This window comes from Mus musculus, chromosome 16 (assembly GCF_000001635.26).
Source record: "Mus musculus strain C57BL/6J chromosome 16, GRCm38.p6 C57BL/6J".
Lineage (NCBI taxonomy): Eukaryota > Metazoa > Chordata > Mammalia > Rodentia > Muridae > Mus > Mus musculus.
Genome location: NC_000082.6, coordinates 41,831,101 through 41,851,592, shown reverse-complemented (window position 1 = coordinate 41,851,592; position 20,492 = coordinate 41,831,101). Strand labels below are relative to the sequence as shown.

Below are 20,492 nucleotides of genomic sequence, written 5' to 3'. Positions count from 1 at the left end.
CTGGGACTGACAAACCAGGTAGCAATGTCCAGATGGATGCAAAACCCTGGAATTTGTTAGAGAGGCTTAAGTAAGTCCCTTCTGGCTTCACTTCTACTGTCTTCCATTCCTAGTGGCTATGAGTCAGCTTGATGTACATCATTTGTATGGCTCCCCAGCCTCTATTACAGGTTGTAAGACACTTGTGAACTCATTTCTGTCTCTAATGTAAGCTCTAGACTATCACCATTTAAGGACGTTTTAACAAGAAGAAAGTAAGGGCTCATCTAGTAATACATTTTCTTTTCTTCTAGTGTCAGAATGGAGAGACCAGATATATTTGAGGATATTTATTTGCTTTCGTTCTGCATAGTTCTCATAGCATTTCTACATACCACATTTCCTTTTCTCTCTATGGCTTCCCTTTCCCCTTGGGTATATGTACTCATTTCTTATATTCCATCCTTCCTGGTTAAGAGCTCACCTTTACATCTGACCTTTTTCACCTCTTCTTCTTTCTCCCTTTATCAATACTCTGGTCATTGATATCATACAATCTCACTGCTATAAGCTCAGATCAACTAGTTTTCTGCAGATCACCTTTGTTTGTTGTCCTATTTCAGCTAAAAGAAAACAACAGCAGCAGCAACAACAACAAAAACAATGAAAAAGCATCTTATACATTAGTTGCTAATTTTACTCTCACCTCAGTTTCTAACTACTACTCACAACGGACTTTATAAACTAGCACAGTTCAATAAACAAATAGAGAAGAGAAAAGACATTTTTTATGGTATTTGGAAAATATTGAAATCCAGGAAGTGTTTACAATTATCAAGTTAAAAATGACAGTAAAATCAGGGAATTAGGATCTAGGATTACCTGGGCTCATTGATATTTCATAGTGAACAATCTATACTCTGATAAAAAGGGGTAAATAGGTATAGAGAAAGAGTGGACAATATAATCTGAATGCTGTGTCTTTATTCTCATGCAATAGAATTTCATAGCCTTTTGCAGGCAGGATTCTTCCGCCATTCTCAACCATGAGGCAAGAGCTTTTGTTTTGCTTTATTTTATTTTATTTTATTTTATTTTTGCCTTCAAATATATTGATCCAAAGCTCTAAACTTTTGTTTACAAGGAAAAGAAACATCAATACAAAAATGGTGAGTTTCAAGCACATGGTTGACACATCTGAAATTCAATGTAGAACTCAACCTCAGCTACTTATGTGTGAGATGGGGTTAACTGGACCAGCCAGAGTGTCGAAGAGATAGGAGGGTATTTAATACAAATTCCTCTTAAAAACACTATCAATGTGGCATGCCCCAATATGTCAACTTCTTTCCAAATAACCTTTTGGAAAGAAAAACTAGTTTCTGAACTAATGTGTGATAAAAATAGCACTATGTGTTAACTTATTTTTTTTATGTTTGGTTAACACCCTAGCCAGAGTCAGGCATCCATAATTCCTATTTATAGATTTGAATAGGAGTTTTATCTTATAAGGGCTTAGTAATCTTGCTGAGGTGGGGGATTGAGTTAAATATATACTATATGCATATTATATGTGCAGGATATTTGTCTGATTTTTAGATTGCTTTTTGGCTTGAACATTGAAAGCATTTTGCAAAATAGGAATCTAGTTAGAGTGGAAATTCTGGTTCTGATCCTAATCATATATTTCGTTCAGTTTCTCAGACGTTTAGATTTATAAACTATGATTTACTTATTGGTAAAAGCCTAAGAGACATTGGATCCATCTCCAAAATGCTTAGTGCTTTATTGTCTAATTTACTGTATGAAAGTTCTTATTTGGACAGTAAACACATTTAGTTTATATGTTAATTTATATCATAGATCATCATTTTTGAAAAATGTCTGTGTCTAACTTCATCCAATGGCATTTGCCAGCTTCTCTTCCCAGCACTTTGCATTGATGGGTGTCATATTCATCAAACAGTAAGATTCTAGATCCACCCTTTTTCTTATGGGATATAGACATGTTGAGTCAAGTAAAGGGATGCCTAATGGGTGGGAGGGAAGGTCAGAGAGAGAGAGGAGAGAACACACATCCAAATTAATATGATCAGGTTACATTTACAAGTTTTAATCATTTTCAAGGGACGTGCAAATTCACAGGTACAAAAATACTCACATTTAAAAATAAAAGCCGAGGGAAAAAAGTTCCTTTAAAATATAACTTCTCTCAGTGGAAGTAATTCTCTAGAAACATAAGGTGCTGAGACAGCAAATGTTTCCTCCTCAAACCCCTTTCTTTCTTTCTTCTTCTTTTTTCTTTCCCTTTTCTTAGTATTTGTAGATTTTCTTACAGAGAGGTTGGCTTATGAGACAATGATTAGTGCAAACTTTGGAATTTTTGTTCTCATTATGTCTTAGTTTGGGTTTTCTTGCTGTGAAGGAACATCAAGACCACAGCAACACTTAGAAAGGAAGATATTGAGAGTAGCTTAACAGGGTTAGTCCATTGTCATCATGGTGGGAAGCAAGACAGCCTATATGCCACCAGGGCTCAAGAGATGAAGCCTAGAGGTCTACATCTTGATCAGCAAGCAGAAAGGAGAAACTCTGTGGTGCTGGCTAGCCTTGAGCATATCTGAGACCTCAAAGTCTGCTTTCACAGTGATGCAGTTCCTCCAACAAGGCCACACCCACTCCAAGGAGGTCTCACCTTGTAATAGTGCCACGCCCGATGAGCCAAGCATTCAAATAAATGAGTCTCTGGGGGACATACATACATGATGATTTTTTTTAATGGAAGGTTTCTTCATTTTGATTTTTTGTCATTATGAAAATTGATTGAATTTTAAGCAATACAATCTTTAAAAGTCTTTTTAAATCAGCTTCATGGGGATAGCCTAGTTGGTCATCAATGGGAGGAGAGGCCTTTGGTCCTGTGAAGGTTCTATGCCCCAGTATAGGGGAAATGTCTGGGCCAGGAGGTGGGAGTTGGTGGATTGTGGAGCAGGGGGAGGGGGAGAGGATAGGGGATTTTTGGAAGGGAAACTAGGAAAGGGGATAACATTGGAAATGTAAATAAAGAAAATATCTAATAAAAAAAAGAAATATTTCAATCCAAAAAAAAAGAAAGAAAGAAAGAAAGAAGGAAAGAAAGAAAGAAAGAAAGAAGGAAAGAAGGAATGAAAGAAAGAAAGAAGGAAAGAAAGAAAGAAAGAAAGAAAGAAGGAATGAAAGAAAGAAAGAAGGAAAGAAAGAAAGAAAGAAAGAAAGAAAGAAAGAAAGAAAGAAAGAAAGAAAGAATCAGCTTCATGCAGCACAGTGCTTGATGTCTTCACTGTTATATGTTCATTGTGCTATCCAAGTCTTAGTTTTACTGCACCATTCCAAATGGACTAAGCAAGATCATTCCAGTTTGGGGTTAGTCTAATTTCAATTTGAGTCTCTTATTCATCCCACTAACATTTCAGGATAGTTTTCTATGTTTCAAAGTAAAGAAACAGTAGTTGCAAAATCATAACAGAGTGTAAAACATCTGTCACTGGCTGAGTAGATCTGAAGTACAATCCTCCTTTAAGACACAGTTTTATTTCTTCTAAGAAAACAAGGGAGGGGTTTAGAGAATATGACCCATTTTATGTAAGTACATAGAAGCAATATAATTTAAATACTCATGTTTCTGATCTAACAATTAGCCACTTTCCTCTATCAATGGTTTTCCTGGAAATTATAGAGCTGTTTCTTCCCTGTACTCTTAGTGTATGAAAACGTTCCATCCCCTCCCCATTTCCCAGGTCAAGTATACATAGACATCTCCTTCCCCAATCCACAAATCAAGTCTATACAGACATCCCCCACCTCATTCAATAGGTCAAAGGTTAACTATTTGTTCATATTATTCAGCCTCAGAGAAAGTTCTCATAGTCATGAGTTAGTATTTTTCCCTTGTGGTAGACATATGATATAATTGACAAAGTGAGTGATTAATTTTTTTTCTAATTGCCACAATTTTTGTCTCCTCTGTCATTGGAATCATAGGACACATTGTTTCCCACTGTTTCACATGTACACACAGAAAGGAACCAGACAGCATCCCTTTCATCTAAGACAGAGAGGGAAGAGAAGAAGAATACAGCACCTAGTGAGAGCTTTACTTCTCACTTACATTCCTTTCGTAGGACTTCTGCAAAGTTAAAGAACATTAAAATATATCACTAATATTTCTACTCAATGCTGTTTATATGGAATCTGAATTAACTAAAGCACTTTCGGGCAGTATGACAACATCCCAGCTATTTGTCAATTATAAATGTTTGGGCTGCTGAACAATATGGTCAGAAGTAGATTGGACTTGGTAGGTTCATTAATGTGCATGCTCTAGCAAAAGCTGGTAAAGCCTTGGTACTATACTTCTGCTGATCCACGCTCTCTTTAAGAACATAAGGGAATGTGAATTCATGGATCTTAATATTTGGCAGTGAGGAGTGTTGATGAAAACATATCCGGCAATATGCAGGAGGACTGTTAGATAACAGACTCTGCACACAATATAATTAGACACGCTGAACTTTCTTTTGCATGCACAACAGCCTGTGCTAAAGCTCTCTGTAAATCACGCACACGAGTGGTACTATACTACACTTCATAGAACATCTTCGGGCTGAAGAAGACAAATATGAGGGGTTCTGATTAAATATTTGCTCAGAAAACACCCTTTGATAATATACTGCCAATTCCCTACCTTGGGTAAATAGCATCCTCCTCTCCCAAGGTAAGTAAGTAGGTCTTTGCTATATTAGATTTTATTTACAAAAAGGAACTCTGGTCACAAAACACACAGCGGTATGTGAAGAGTTTGGCCCAGATTACTGCAAAGCATTGTCAGTATGACCTTTGGCAAGGACCCAGTAGAAAAGCAATTTTCCCAAAGGAAAACCAGCATCTTTTTTTCCTTAATCCTGTTAGCAGGATGTGACGCTGATGCAAAGTAGCATGCTTCCAGGATCTATACACAGGTTGCATCATTTTGCATGCTCTTCTGAAAGATGAATGTCAGGTGTTTCTGTGCACACAGGAGTCACCAAAATGTTTCTACACAAATGCTAAATACCTTACCTAGTGACCTTGTGATGTCTCAACCCTTTTGGGACATATCATCTATTTCTTGAGGTCAGCTAACAGAAACTAAAAGCCTTAGGACTATGCGTTCTGAGTGTTCCTCTGAAGGATGACTAGAGGGACTGTGTTATCAATCCTACCTTCAATATTCATTGTATTCTAGATGCCAGTTCCAGAAACAGCAGCCTAATGTTGTTTTATAGCTGAGTCCAAACATAAAGACCGCAGGCTTTCCCAAGCATACAGGGGACATGTTCAGTAGTTTCAAGGACAATATTTTAAGGAGACAAATGCTCTGGGTAATTGTGCTGAAAACTGCTTTCTAGCCCATTTCATGGCTGCTCTACCTAGCTTAGTTTCTCTCTCCTTTCAGTTCATATATCTGCCATTGCCTTCTCTTATCCATCATTACTTTTCTCCCTTATATATTCTCTGGAATCATTTGTAAGGTCATATGACTGATCAGTAGTCTTAGTAGACTGGTATCGGGCTATGGGGATATAGAATAGCAGCACCAAACTTGTAATCACATTAATGGAAAGCTTAAGCTGATTAAATCTCAACTGGACCTGTATAGCTCTTCATAGCAAAATTTCTTGTACCATCTTAGTTGTCCTTTTAAACAGAGCTCAAGTTTAATAAATGATTTATAAATGGAATAAATAAACATTCAATAGAAAAGCACAGACCAGAAATGGTATCATTTTAAAAATAATGTCTCAGAGACATCATGAGGCAACCTGTAATTTTTTTCTTCAGTATGTTAAAATATAATTTGAATAGCGGATATCTTTGGCAATAATGTTGAGACTCAAAAATTACTTATACTTAGTCTTGAGAGTTATTCTTGCTGTCTTTTTAAGGAATCCTACTAATATAATGAATCATAGAAAGTAGTTTTATTTCTAGTTAAAGGTCCTTCCCACATTTACTATAAAACATTCCATGAAGTTCTATATACTTATTTATTTGGGTATAGGTGAGATTTGTATATATACTTGCTTTCCCCCTTATTTCAACATCTCTTTCTTTAAATTCTTCCATTCTCTACTTAAAATCCAATCTTGTGATGTTACTAGTCAGCCTCTCAGACTCATTGGTATGCAATGGTAGTGTCCATTTAAACAGCTCCACCCTTCTTACGCTCAAACTTCACAGGTTGATAATCCGTTCTTGACTGCAACGATTAGTCTCAGAACTAAGCAAAGCAGTGCATGCTGTGTGTATTTAGAGACAGGAAACTCAATCAGAACCGTTGAAGTAAATGTGAAGTATGTTTTGAAAACTTCCCAGACTTCTGAGAAAGAGATATTTTTCTTCCCTCAAAGGGATTAAAATACTAGGATATTCATGGCCTGATGCTACAGTAGTCATCTCACAATCTTAGGTGATATATTGGGAATATATGTATATGAAGAATATCCTTGCAAAAAGAGTCAGTAAAAAGCAATAAACATGATAAAAGGCATCACCTTCCCACAGAACATAGCTTTTCCACTGTATTCTTCACTAATATGAACCAATAAACTTCCAGATTTTCCAATATAAAAAACAACAACAACAACAACAACAAAGATTGTAACTGGCTCCAAATCAATATTCCTTGAGGTCTTTGAAGGTAAGTGTTTTAACTAGGTAGCTCAGGCTTGTTCTCTCAGGCACTCACAGCTGTTGTGAGCCTCCACCGTCACTGCTTGGTGAGAAGGAGTGGGATGCATAGAATGTGATGTAGCAGCTTGTTTTTACCTCCATGCTGAACTTATGATGGACTCCATCTTTCCTTTAAGAAGGAAGGACTCTCAGGACCTCAACACAAATAAAGGACGTGATCTTCCAGCACATAATATGTGCCTCATCAACTTCTTATGAATGAGAAGCCCTCAAAGATTTTTCAGGAGGTGAGAAAATGGCACTTAGCTTATACTTGTTTCTCTACAAATGTTCCCCCTTTTGTTTTCTTAAACCTACTCTGGTCATTTAACCCTTTTTGTTTCTGCCTAACTGCTTTATTGTATCCTGTCTATTATCTATTGCTTTGAAAAGAGCCCCTCATGTAGGAATGGGTTTAATTTCATCTTCTGCTTCCTAGCTTGCTTAGCCTTCTTTCTTATAAAACCCAGACCTACCTGCCTAGAGGTGGTACTACCCACAGAGGTAGTGGGCGGGACCCTTCCATATCAATCAACTAGTTTGCAGTCCAATATGAACAATTATTCTCAACTGAGTTTGCTTCTCCCCAGATGGCCCAAGCTTGTATTATATGGAGCTAATCAGAACATACTAAAACAAATTCAGCAAACTATTGATGTTTTAGTCGGATTTTATGAATGGCTTCATGGTTGGTGTTCACCTTAGGATGTGTATGTTCTGACATCCACCCTTCAAATTAGCCCAGGATATTCACCTATGCAAACTTAAACTGTACTTATCCATCTCTTTGTCCATAGCATAAGCTCCACCCCATTTTCGATGTTATAAAAGCAATGTAAGGAAATGTCTGACAAGATCGGATGAGGGCTTGGCAGTAAAGATAGTTCCATCACTAAACCAGAGCTGGTGATGAAGTGGCTAAATGAGGTCCAGATATTTTCATAGTTTCATAACAAAATATTTTCATATTTTCTAAATCTCTCAGAAAGATTTAGAAGGGAGATCTGAACATCTTTGTCTGGTCAGCTACAAGTAATGAGGAAGATGAATTCAAATGCTGGCACAATCATACAACCTATTAGACCAGTGGTTCTCAGGCTGTGGGTTGTGAGCCTTTGGCAAACCTTTCTCCAAAAATATTTACATTACAATTCAGAACAAGAGCAAAATCGCAGTTATTAATTAGTAATGAAAGCAATGTCATGGTTGTGGGTCACCACAACATGAAAAACTGTATTAAAAAGGTCACAGCATTACGAAGGTTGAGAATCACTGTATTGGGCTGCATATTTGGCGCCAACTCTGAGATGGCTTCCTTTTTCAAAATCAGGTAACTATGCCTACCTATTAATTAAATATATGTTTTGAAAAAACATAACTAAAATTATTTTCGGGGTACATTATATATGTTGATTAGAATAGTCAAAAATTATTTTTATGGAATTTAGATTTTACTTTAATAACATAGTTAAATGAATTCAAATCCTGTTTCTAGCAAATGATAAAGTCTAACACATGGTATCCAAGGTGAGCTCTCTGTCCAATTAGGGCATTCCTATCTTTTTACTCTCTTATAAATTTTTATGATTCTTAGCGATTTTTGAAAATTATAAGTAGGGATGATAAAGCTTTGAAATGAGCCAGAACATAGTCCAAACAAGCCAAAACACCATTAGAGTAAAATACTGGGAGCTAATTTGAATAGTTTTGTTTCAAGGTAAATAAAAAAGGAGTTAGTTATTTTTGTTTGTTTGTTTGTTTTTTCTTTTTCCAGCTGTAAGTGTCTTGGTCTTTCTTGACTGTCCTATCTGTATCTGTAAGACACTCTCACATAACATGCTCTGGACTTCTGATTCTTACAGTCACTCTGCTCATCTTCTTTTGCCAATTATTTTCTCAGAGCCTGAGGTGTAAGAGTTGAAGTGTATGTGTAGAAACTGGCTTTGGGCAACACACAATTACTCATTCTCTCTATCACAGCATCACTGTAATACTCTGTAACTGATATGAAAGGAAGCTTCTAGGATGAGTAGTAAAAGTTACATTTCACTGTGGGTATAAGGATAAGTATTTAGGCTACAGAAAATATATTGCTTTAGAAAACTAGCAAGATTAAGTTCTCCTCTCGATCTATGACCTCTCAGGGAAGGGTGGTTAGCAAGGTTTATAGTATCAGGCATGAATTGCCACTTATGGAGCAGGACGTAGGACCAATTAGGAAGTTATTGGTTACCTCCACGGTAAAAGTGCCACTACTGGACCATTGGGGGCCATCTTTCTGTTCTGGTCATTCTCATGGTTCTCTCGTGATCTATATCATTATGTAGGACTATTGATTGCTTTTCTCCACTGGCAGCTTGGACAATAACTTCTAGAACCTAGAGGCCTAGTTCTCAGTAAGGAGACTTCCAGATAAGTATTATCACCCCAGGGGACAATAACACAAAGCAAGATGGAAGAAAAAGGAGAGAAAAATCACTAAGGATATCTTTAGGAAAAAAAAAAAAACACCTTAGACAAACATATTATTTCGTAAGCTTACTCAAAAATACAGGCATGTGTTGTGGTAAATCTCCTCCTGAATATGCCCCAACAATGAAAACACAACAGTTAATATGATTACAAGCTGTGTGCCTAGATTGGGCAGATCTACTGCTACACTACCATCTTCCACAGTTTATGAGACCCCTTAGAACTTGTGATTTCTCCAGGCCATGTGCTCCTGCTCTGCTTTTCTTCATCTCCCTCTTCCATTTTCTCCTCCTTCTCTCTCCCTACCTTCTGATCCACCTTCCCTTTTATCTGCCCAATCATCAGCTCTCCTTATTTTACAAATTAAGGTGGGAAGCAGGTTTACAGGAAATCACCTGAGTGCTGACTCAGTGTTCGCAACCACTCACAGGAGAATGGAATTAACATCAAATATAATTAGCCCCAGGGTTATCTACAACAGGCATGTGTATACATGAGAAGTTAGATAGATATGCACTGTTAAAATAGATTTACAATACATGGCTAACAGTGTTCACTCCAACAGCCATAGATTATTTAACAAAATCGAAATTGCCAGACATGAAAAAAATCACCCTTTGAGTTGTTGATCACATGAGTCCAAGACTACCCAAATAATATAAACTATTTCCATTGCTTTTGGTTGCCTCCCAAAACTTGAAGGTAAAATTTTCTTGATTGAACTCTTTCAAGATAGTCTTGGTTTTTTTTTTTTTTAGTAGACTATTTTTGAAAACTCATCAGGATAATATATTTCAGAATATATCCCACCCTCATTCAGTGTTGTCATCTCCCTTGCCTTGGTATGCGTTTCTGTAATTCACTATAATCTATAACTAGCTCTTCCTGTCCAAAGGTCAGATTCATTGTTTGATAAAGGAAAATCAGGCTATAATAACCCATACCTACCAGCTATGAATAGTATCCAGTGACTATGCTATATGTTTTGTGTGGAATTGCAGTTCTTACCATTATCCTTATATGGTCTTGTCTCTGACTGACTCTCATACATCAGATTATGTCAATCCACTCCTTCCCCATCAGCTCCCAGATGTAACACCCTGATCATTTTATGGTCTCTCTCTCTCTCTCTCTCTCTCTCTCTCTCTCTCTCTCTCTCTCTCTCTCACTCTCTCTCTCTCTCCCTGTCAGCTTTGGCATAGCCCTTTGCTTAAAAGTTTGCCAACCACCTTCTTTATATTTGCATTGCTTGGTCTTTCTTAGTTCAAACTACATCAGACACTTGTTTATCAATAATCACTCTGATACTGCCCTATTTTAATTCTTTTATCACTAGTAAGCACAGGACAGGTTCATCTTCCTCATCTTGTTCCTAAGGTGATTGAACAGGAAACCCCATAGGAGGCACTCAACAGACATTTTTCTGAGTTAATGTATAAACTGTATAAAATTTATAATTTTTTGGACACACTCATTAACATTTATTGCTAAAAATCCACTGACTTCTCAATAACTGTTTAAGAGTGCTGCTGATATACTGTTAATTGTTATGAGGCACTATAGCCATATGGAGAACATTTAGCATATACATTACCACTGTGAATTTTCCATTTGGTCTATATAACAACTTTTAGGGGGTGCCATTTTTATGTTAATAACTGTTTATAGCTTAAGGAACTAAAACTCAGAGAAACTAAATTCATTACTGAACAACTCATCTTTTAGCTGAGGGGAAGATTCCAGTCTGATGGATGCTACAATCGATGTCCTTAATCTGACAGGCTTCCCCATCTGCTTAACTTCTGATATCAGCTGTCCATGGACATGTGACTAAAGGTAAAATGCATTAACACTGATATCCTTAAGAAAGCAGTCACTGAGTACTATATATAAGGCATTATCTGTGCTAATTATTCAAATCCATGTGAAGATGGTGATCTTCTGTTGTTCAGATGAGATCTTGGCTCAGAGAAGTCAGGTGGAATTTGAACCTAACTTGGTCTGACTTGGAGTTGAACTGTTTAATGACTGTGGAATGGTATTTCCCTGACCCAGAGAATGATGGGATCACATGCCAAGTCACAGATTACAGAAACCAGCAGCCTGGGTCTCTGCTACAAGCTGGGTGCAGTCCTCCTGAATGGCCACTACATTCATCTTGGTCAAATGACAGATGTATTGTGTCTTTAACTATGGAAACCAGTAATCACTGTGCTGGCTGACCACCAACTCTCTGTCAAGAGCGGAAAAACAACCAGAAGCCCAGTCTTTCATTATTACATTAGCAGTACCTCCTTCATTTATTTTATAAGCAATAAACTGTGCCTGTCTGGTGTTTCATTTAGGAAGTTTCAAATGAGATTGAAGATAATGCATCCTATAATTTCTCATCCTTCCCTGGTCCACAGGCTCAGGCAGACTGATCTCAGGGTGAAATTTGGACTCCCTTGATTGATGAGACTAATAAAGTGCCTTTATTGTGATATAAATAGCCTTAAAAATGTCCTACAGAGTCAATATTGGTGTTTGATGGCCTTACACAAGCAAGGTCCTTATCTTCAGGAGCACTAAAGCTTAATGAGTTACGGTTTTTGAGAAAGTTTGGCATTGAATTTGGGTGCTGATTTGTGGGGTTACATGGTGGCAAGAATCCCACTAATGACATGGAGGGAGAACAATTTCAAAACTACCCATTTCTTTCATACTCCTAATAGATCAATATATTTTCTACCTCTAGACATGAAGCTTTGGTAAGAGAATGAGGCATGTGAAGAACAATTTACAGTCTCTGGTTCAGCCAGACCTTAGAGTGTTTCCTTCCCTTCTCTTTGGCTGTAGCAGAATAGTATAAAGTCTTCTTAGAAGGTAAGAGTGTACTTTCAAGTACAATAACAAAGTGTTAGAACGCTAATACTGCAAAGACCCTGGGTTTGGCTGCCATTGTTGAACTAAACTTACCACTTTTGAGTATTGAAAATGTCATAAATCAAAGGTTATGGCTCTTTCAAAGCACAATTTCTTTAGATCATTGGTTCTGTTAACTCTATGCCCCATGCAGTTCCAAAGGGTGCTTAAATATTGTCCTTCGCATTTATTTCCCTTTCTTGACAACATTCAACAATTGTATGTGGGTAATCTCTGCTTGTTCACCTACATGCTTTTGACAGTGGATGTTCTCCATATGTCTCTTTCTTCATAGAAAACGGATCAGAAGATTCCATTTGAAATATGATTACGGTTTTGTGATCAAGACTCAGACTTAGTAGCTCATTAGTTTCTTGTGGACATTTATAACAAATGACCACAGACTCGGTCATCTAATCAACAGAATTTTCTCCAGGGATTTTGAAGACAGAAATTGAAGGTTAAAGTTATTGACGAGGCTCTGAAGGTCTTAAGGAAGAACCTTTCCTCCCTGGCTCCTCTTGATTCTAGTGGTAGCTGATAATCATTCAGTTTCTGATAACTGTGCTCCTCCAAACTCACTCTCTCTCTCTCTCTCTCTCTCTCTCTCTCTCTCTCTCTCTCTCTCTCTCTCCAGGTAGTTTTTTTTTCTATTTTTGGGAGGAGTGGGGAATTGTTATCAATATATTTATTTATAGATTCAATGTAATCAACTCAAATATACTGAGGATATTCTTTTGTTAGAAAGCAGTATGGTGATAGATACTGATACGAGAATTATCAAAAAATCTAAGTCTTTAATTAGTTAGTTATAAAAGCTACATATATATTAGGACTTTTCATCTCCAAGAAGTTACATTTGATACAAGAAGCCTCTGAGAAATAGTCAAAATCATTTTTTATGCTGAGAAAAAAAATACAGCGCAAGGTTTTAAATGATCTTTACCTTTATGGCAGCCTCAGTCAATCAATTTTATTGTAAAATTATTGATTGATCTTACTGAAGTGTGAATTAGAAACCTTTAATAAGCATAAAATAAATTATATCATACAGGGGAAAACCTCATACTTCATGTTAAAGATGATCAAGCTTGCATTATCCTAGATGAGAATGCCCTTATAAAATGACAGTGGAAACCCACAAAAGCAGGGGTCTACATTTTTTGCCTGACTATAAACAAATTCTCCCAGCCCTTTTCAAGCAAGGATCTTAAAGGAACCAAGATAAAACTAGGAAAATATTCTCAAAGCAAGAACATTGGAAAACAGAGTCTGACCATTCTAATAAAGGAGTTGGCTGCAGAGAGCAGTTCCTTGCACAGGAATTACCCAGGGATCTTGTTAAAAAGCAGATTCACTGCAGTAGTTCAGTAGTAGGTCCTGAGATGCCATAACTTTAACAAGCCTTCAAGTGATGACAAGGACCACACTTTGAGTAGCAAAAGTGTAGAGGATCAGCAGGGCTGAAAAATAATTATTAAGTCAGGCAGGTTAAAGATTTCATGGCTTTCATTACTCAGCACTCGCCGATCTCCTCCTGTACCATCCATGAATGTAAATACAAACACAGGCATCCTCCTGGTTGCTCTTAGTCACATGTGGATTGGTTGTTGCTATAGCATTAAGCATCAATCTTCCATTTCAAACAATATTAGGGAAATCATAATGCATTGCTTTATAAATAGGAAAAAGTCAATATTTATAAGTAGAAAAAAGTCAGTCGGCCTTTACTATTTTCTCTAAATGGATGGTGCAGGGACCTCTCAGCAGGCAGAGTACCATTCACCTCCAGGCGTGTTCTCTCAGCGATGTCATTGCTGTTCAGCTCTTGCTGGGATTTTAGAGCCTACAATCAAGAGTATCATCCCAATTCTTAATAGATGGAGTGGTGAGCCAAGTTTGCTCATGAAAGGAAAGCAAAGCACTCTGAGGAAACATATTTGATTTATAAGAAATCCATAGGCTTGTATCATTTAATTTATTTAATTTCATGCATTGCCACAGTAATTTTCTGGATTAATGATAAGTTTAAATGCTGAAGTTTTACTTATTTCGATTTCCCCTTGTTCCTCCTCCCTCTCTTCCTTTTGAACCTCTATATAGTCTTTCATTTAGGCTTGAGTTAAAATGGAGGAATTCTGAGGCAGATGGTAGCCAGGGTGATTTATTCATGTTATTGCTGAGTCCTTTTCTACGAGTATGCTGGAGACTGAACTGATTCCTATGACAGTAATCCAGATGTATCAGAACTAGAAAAGCATATTAAACATCATATACAACATGTATATACTATACATATTATTAGGAGACTATTTAAAGTGCTGGGTAGCAATGAGTCTGTTATACTCCACTGAACTTGGATGATGGCAATGGCTTCCTTATGTGTTCCAGACTTGAGGGGGTAAAGGTTTTCTCATTTTTATTTTGTTTGATTTTCTTTTTAGTTTAAATTACTTTTAGCTAGTAAATTTTCACAAAGGGCTGCAATTATGTACTATAACAGGCAAAATCCCTAATATTAATTAATGGTTTTGAACAGATGACTGTTCACCTTCAAACTTACATGATCAGAAACATATAAAACCACAAAATATCCAAGCTGGTATCAGACATAAATATTTACCAATTTCTTAGAAGACCGAGGGTTCTGAAGCCAACACAGGTGCAATGTTCATTTCAGAAAACCAACAACAGTGACTGTAAGTATCATAGCCAAGTCTTCTGGCATAAAGACCAAGTTCGGTCTCCATACTCTCAAGTGTATCTCTTTACCCTCGAAGGAGATAGGATGCTGAAATGTTTGAATTTGCTATATTGTCAATGATCAAATCAGCTATCTGGTTGCCAAACAGATGCTGCAGGATTTAAATATACAACTGTGTTGCTGAAGTGATTCATTACCACTACTGCACAGGCCTCTGTGCTCTTCGCAAAAGATATTCAAATCAATAAATTGCAATGCATATGGTACCTATATTTAGACCTATAATGCTTCTCATGGTTCCTATCTTGGAGAATGGAAAAAGATAGAGGAAGAGACAAAAAAAGTGCTTTCTGTCCCTTAGTTCGGCCTTATCTGACTCATTAGACTATGGATAGGGTCACATCATTTCTACAGAGGGTTTCTAGGGGATACAACATCTTGCCTGTGGGGTTTTTTTTTCAAAGACTCTTTTTTCTTTCACAGTGGAAAAGGGCATTGTAGCATCAGAGAGATGCTTTAATCAGTCTAAAACATTACCAAGTTCTTGCTGGATACAAATGCATGTGAAAGAATACTGGAGGAAGGCAGACAATGGATCTGGGAACATCAGGTTGGAATATCTCAGAATGAGAATTGATCTTAAGTCACAGAATCTTAAGATCTCATGGGATGGCAGAAAGGGCTTGTGTGTTTCTCCTTCTTAACTATTCGTGTTAAATAAACATGTGCTGTTTAATCTCTTAGATTAAACACCTGACATGGACTTCAATCAACATGAGAAAAAGCCAAGTGCTATAACTCTAACCCACCACCAGGTGACAGTATTTCTAAAATTACTCTGGCTCTCCAGGACTGACTTGTTTTTGTATTTGGGACCACATTTTCCCAGAGAGGTGAAAGGACAACCAAATGATTACTGTTAAACAGTAAATCAAACGGCTAGCTCGATTTCTTCTCATGATTACAATTATCCCAAAGTGATGAGATCACATGGCAGAGTATCAGCGGAGGAAAGTTAATCACGTTCCGAATTAGCAAGAATTATTATCCAGACAGCCATAGGAAAGTGACTAAACAGTTTGTTACAAACCCTTCTGAAATTCTGGATCAGCTATGTGAAGTCGGAGCGAGGTGGAAACGCAATAACTATTGTTATAAGATCACAACAAGAATCCGCACTGAGGTTTGGGTGAAATCATAGTAAAATGAATACTGATGATAAAAGTATTTGAGACTCAGTTGCTGAAGAGATTGCACATGTGATCAAGCAAAACTATAGAAGGGAAAGTGTTAAAGTGTTAGCAAATTCTGGTTATTTTAAAAAGAGAATTGGAAGCAAAGGAGAGGCTAAAGAAAACGTGATCAGTTCTTTTCTCCATAGGTGTGGACTTTGATGGGTAAACAGCAGTTACCAGGGCTTCAATGAAGCTGTCATAAGATGGCTTAAGTTCTATTCATTTCCACTCAAAGTATCTCATCTGTATTGACTGTCAAGGTGACAGAGATTTTTATCATATTATATGAAAAGCTATTTAGAGTCAGTGACAGAGCTGAAATTCAGATCTCTTGATTACAATCAGAGCTATTCCCATCACACACAATTCTACTATGTTCTATTACCTGTTTTGGGACAGATGAAAGAGAAATGCTTCAGAAAGGATGAGGAGAAAGATGACAACACACACACACACACACACACACGGGCGGGGGTGGTGGTGGTGGTGGAGGAATGTGAACATTAGTAAATAAAGATGACAGTGTAATCAAAGTCAGAACAAGAAGCAACATAATCTCAGTTTTCAATTTCACTTTTCTTCCCCTCCCCCATTTCTTTCACACTATGGCTTCTCAGATTCCAGGTGGAGGAAAGAAGAGTCCCGATGCCACTGAATGACTGCAGCAGCTCAACCATTGCACTTGTGAGTCCTCCTACAATCACGGAGGTCAGCCCAGGTTATATGAGATGCTCAAGACTTGCATCATTGCACTTCTGTCTGGTTCTCCTGGACACAGTGTCTGAGACACTAGATTCTACTGTAAGAGATCTGGAGTTGTAATAGCCTTTCTGAGTTGTACCGACTGTAGGTAAGGGGTGCTTTTAATGGCTGATTTGGATTTTGAGAATTTAAATAATCAGAGCATGGATACTGATAATTTTAAGAGTCCTTTCATCCATTCCAAGAATTTAAACACTGCTGATCTTAGCATGAAGCTAAAGGTTTACTTTATGGGTATTTATATAAATCATAATTCTCATGCAATGAATAAATACCACCCTAGGAATGTTCTACTTTGGCAGACCCAGAAGTTAGATATAGGCTTTAAGTTAAAAAAAAATTGTTCTGCCTTTGTTATGATGACCATGTCCTCTTTGTTTCAGCCTAAATGACATCAGTTTGTGCTTTGTACCTCTAACAACATAAAGGTCATGTTATTCAACAAAAATTTATTCAATGTCCTGGCAGATTCAATTGCTAGACTTCCTGCCTATCATAGCTATTAGTTATTCCCCTCAATATGTATTCATTCTGACAAAGGCCATGTTAAGCAGTCATACAGTAGGGAAAAAAAAAAAAAAACAACCCAACATCAGGGTCTGTTAAATGGAATCCAATTTAAGTGTTCTTTTACTAAGAACTACAACATCACAATGAGTAGTCCATAATTTCAGGAATGTGTCCTCCATACAACCATTCATATATTATCAATAGAGAGGAGTTTCTGATGAGGAAACCTTTCATATAGCTCAAAGTTCAGCATTATATAATTATAGTATAGAAGGTTCATTATTGCTTGTACAGCGTAGATGGCATTTACGCACAGAGGGCATGCTTATGCACCAAGTGTTCTTTGTTTCTTCTTCATTATCTGTGAACTTTGAGCAGGAATGAGTTTTAACACACACACACACTAACACACACATGATATATAATTATAATCTATATGCTAGTATAATTAATATAATATAATATAATATATTCTCTGCGTGTATAGCTCAGAAATAATTCTTTATTTTGTCTAAAATCAATCTTTTTCTTGCTGTCAGTTTTCAAGTGGAGGAAATAAACTTATTTTATGCTCTTACAGTTCTAGCTTTCCACTCTGTTTTAATGATTGCTCTTATTTTACTTTTCAGGGTTATCTTTCTTTTCTTTTCTTGTTCTTATCTTCTTTATTTGATCAACAACCTGCTTAGGTTTTTCTATTTTATTAGCTTTTGCAAAGAACTGTCTCTGAACTTTGCTGATCTTGTCTGCAACATTCTCTCTCATTTTATGAAGTTGATGAATTAACATGGTTTCCATTCACGACTTTCAGAATTTAATATGTAGCTCATCAATTTTCACCCTTGCTTCCTTAAACCATATGTATTCATAATACATGGCAAAACTTTCTTTAAAAAAGTACTTTAGCTGAATCTTAAGACATTCACTATGTCGCCTTCTCTAAAAGTTAAAAATTATTGGAATTTTTATTATAAACTCTTTCTGCTCTACTGCATTATTTATTCAATAATATGCTTTCTGGCTTCCTTGAATATCAAATTTGGAAATGGAGAAGTCACTGTATTGTTATCAGAGCTACTTTTGATGCTCTATATGGGGCCAGCATTTAACCAAATTTTATGGTTATTTTATCATCAAGTTGAAGATAGCAATCCACTGTCTTTTAGTCTATATTGGTGCTGACAAGTCTCCTTCCAATAAATTTATATTTTTTATTAAGCATTTTCTTCTTTTGCTAATTACTTTTGGGGAAATGATCTTTTCTTGAGTGTCCTTCAGTTTCAGCATAATGAAGCTTGGTACAACTTTATTTTCATTGTTTCTACATATACTTTAGATATTAAAATGCCTATTATTCCTTAGTATTTTTGTCTATTATTTCTTAGAATTTTTATTTTTCTTCCCTCTTCCATTTCTTTGGAGAGGGGTTGCTAAAACCCCTATTAGATTAGTTTGGGATTCTTTAGTTTGCATTTGTCAAGATTCTCCATTAAAAAGGTGAAGGAGATGAAGACAGAATATGTATATACACAATCACACAGACACACACATGCACACAGACAAAACACACAAAGACACATACATGTGCACAAACATAGGGGTAGGGCATGTCAGGTTGGTGCTTAGAGGCTTCCCCACACTCATGAAGATCCTGGCAAATATGAAGTTAACAGAGCAGACCACTAACGAGAATTTCTAACAGCTACTGGTCTTACAGCTATAAATCCAGAAGGAAACTGGAGAAAAAAAAGAAAATTCCTCCAATTTTGGGTTAGTTAACACCTTCTATTTTCTTAAGGCCTAAATTACTCAGAGGACCCCCAAACACACCACTGAAGGCAATTTGTCTTAGTAAAATATAGGGATCTCCGTATTAGTTTTATCTGAAAACACAATTTGGCAGAATACGTATAGTTACTTAATAAAGAAGTTGGGTGTGATAGCTTAGCCAATATAATACTGTAAAAACCAACAATCAATCCCTTATGGAGTCCCCATAAATCAGCAGCCATAGGTTTTCTGTTTTATAACATATATTAGAATACCTTGAACTAGTAATCAATATTTAACATTCAATATATTTATTTGTGATTTTCTCAGATGTATGTTCTGGTTCATTATTCTAGTTGCAACATTTTTATGTAAGTTCTAATTTACTCCATGCAATGCTCTTGTAAATGTATTATCCTTTTAGTTTATGAAATTGTAATAAATACTTTATGAAACATCTTTTATTATTATTTCAAAATCTCTTGTGCCATTATGACCATTAAAACTTAATATTTTCATTGCTATATTATCTCTAATTTTTACTATCAATTTTATTTGGCTTAGATTTTGGTTCAGTTTTTCACAAAGGAGCTACTGGATTCTCCTGAGGCGTAATGATGATTTTTATTCAGGTTCAGCAGACTCACTTCTATGGACAGCAAACTGAGTCCTAGCTTTGTCATGAATGGCTCTTGCTTCTTCCTGATTTGGACCATCCTAGAGAGCCCTCATTCATAAGAACTGGCCCAGTCTATATCTTTCATCAGCTGTCCCTTGTCATAGCATGGCCTCAGCTTAACTTAATTCTCACTTTTTGAGGGCCCTCCTTTTTGTTTTACAAGAAGACTGTGATTATCTTTTTATTTTCATTAAGAAGTCTTTTCTGAGGCCCATTGGACTTGCAAACTTTATATGCCCCAGTACAGGGGAACCCCAGGGCCAAAAAGGGGGAGTGGGTGGGTAGGGGATTGGGGGGGTAGGTATGGGGGACTTTTGGGATAGCATTGAAAATGTAAACGAGGAAAATACCTAATAAAAAAATAAATTAAAAAAAAAGAAGTCTTTTCTATACAATATATTTCTCATGTTTTTATCTCCCCTAACTCCTCCCAGAATCTCCTCATTCCCCACCCCACTTTTTGTTCCCCCTCTCTTTCTCTCTCTCTCATTCTACACCAAAAAAAAACCCCTGCAAAAATCAAACAAAAATCAGTGAAACAAAAAATGTATCAAAATGAAACAAAAGCCTGCCCTCTCAAAAAACAAATGAACACTGTGAAGCTTGCTTTGCAGTGGCTAATTCCTTCTAGATATTGTCTGACAATATATGTGATTGATATACCCAGTGACACAGCACTGGAGGAAACTTATTTTTTTTTCATTAGATACCAGATATTCATTGCAAG

General features: G+C 36.6%; 1 protein-coding gene and 1 long non-coding RNA gene across 7 annotated transcripts in view; one reads left to right on the top strand and one right to left on the bottom strand.

Moving 5' to 3' along the window:
- Lsamp (limbic system-associated membrane protein) overlaps positions 1 to 20,492 on the bottom strand; it is a 2,197,426-nt gene that overhangs the window by 330,087 nt on the left and 1,846,847 nt on the right. The gene's annotated exons all lie outside the window — the stretch shown is intronic.
- Gm46551 lies at positions 1,025 to 19,394 on the top strand. Its single transcript, XR_001781926.2, has 2 exons — positions 1,025 to 15,624; positions 16,662 to 19,394. It is a non-coding gene; the product is annotated as a predicted gene, 46551 (long non-coding RNA).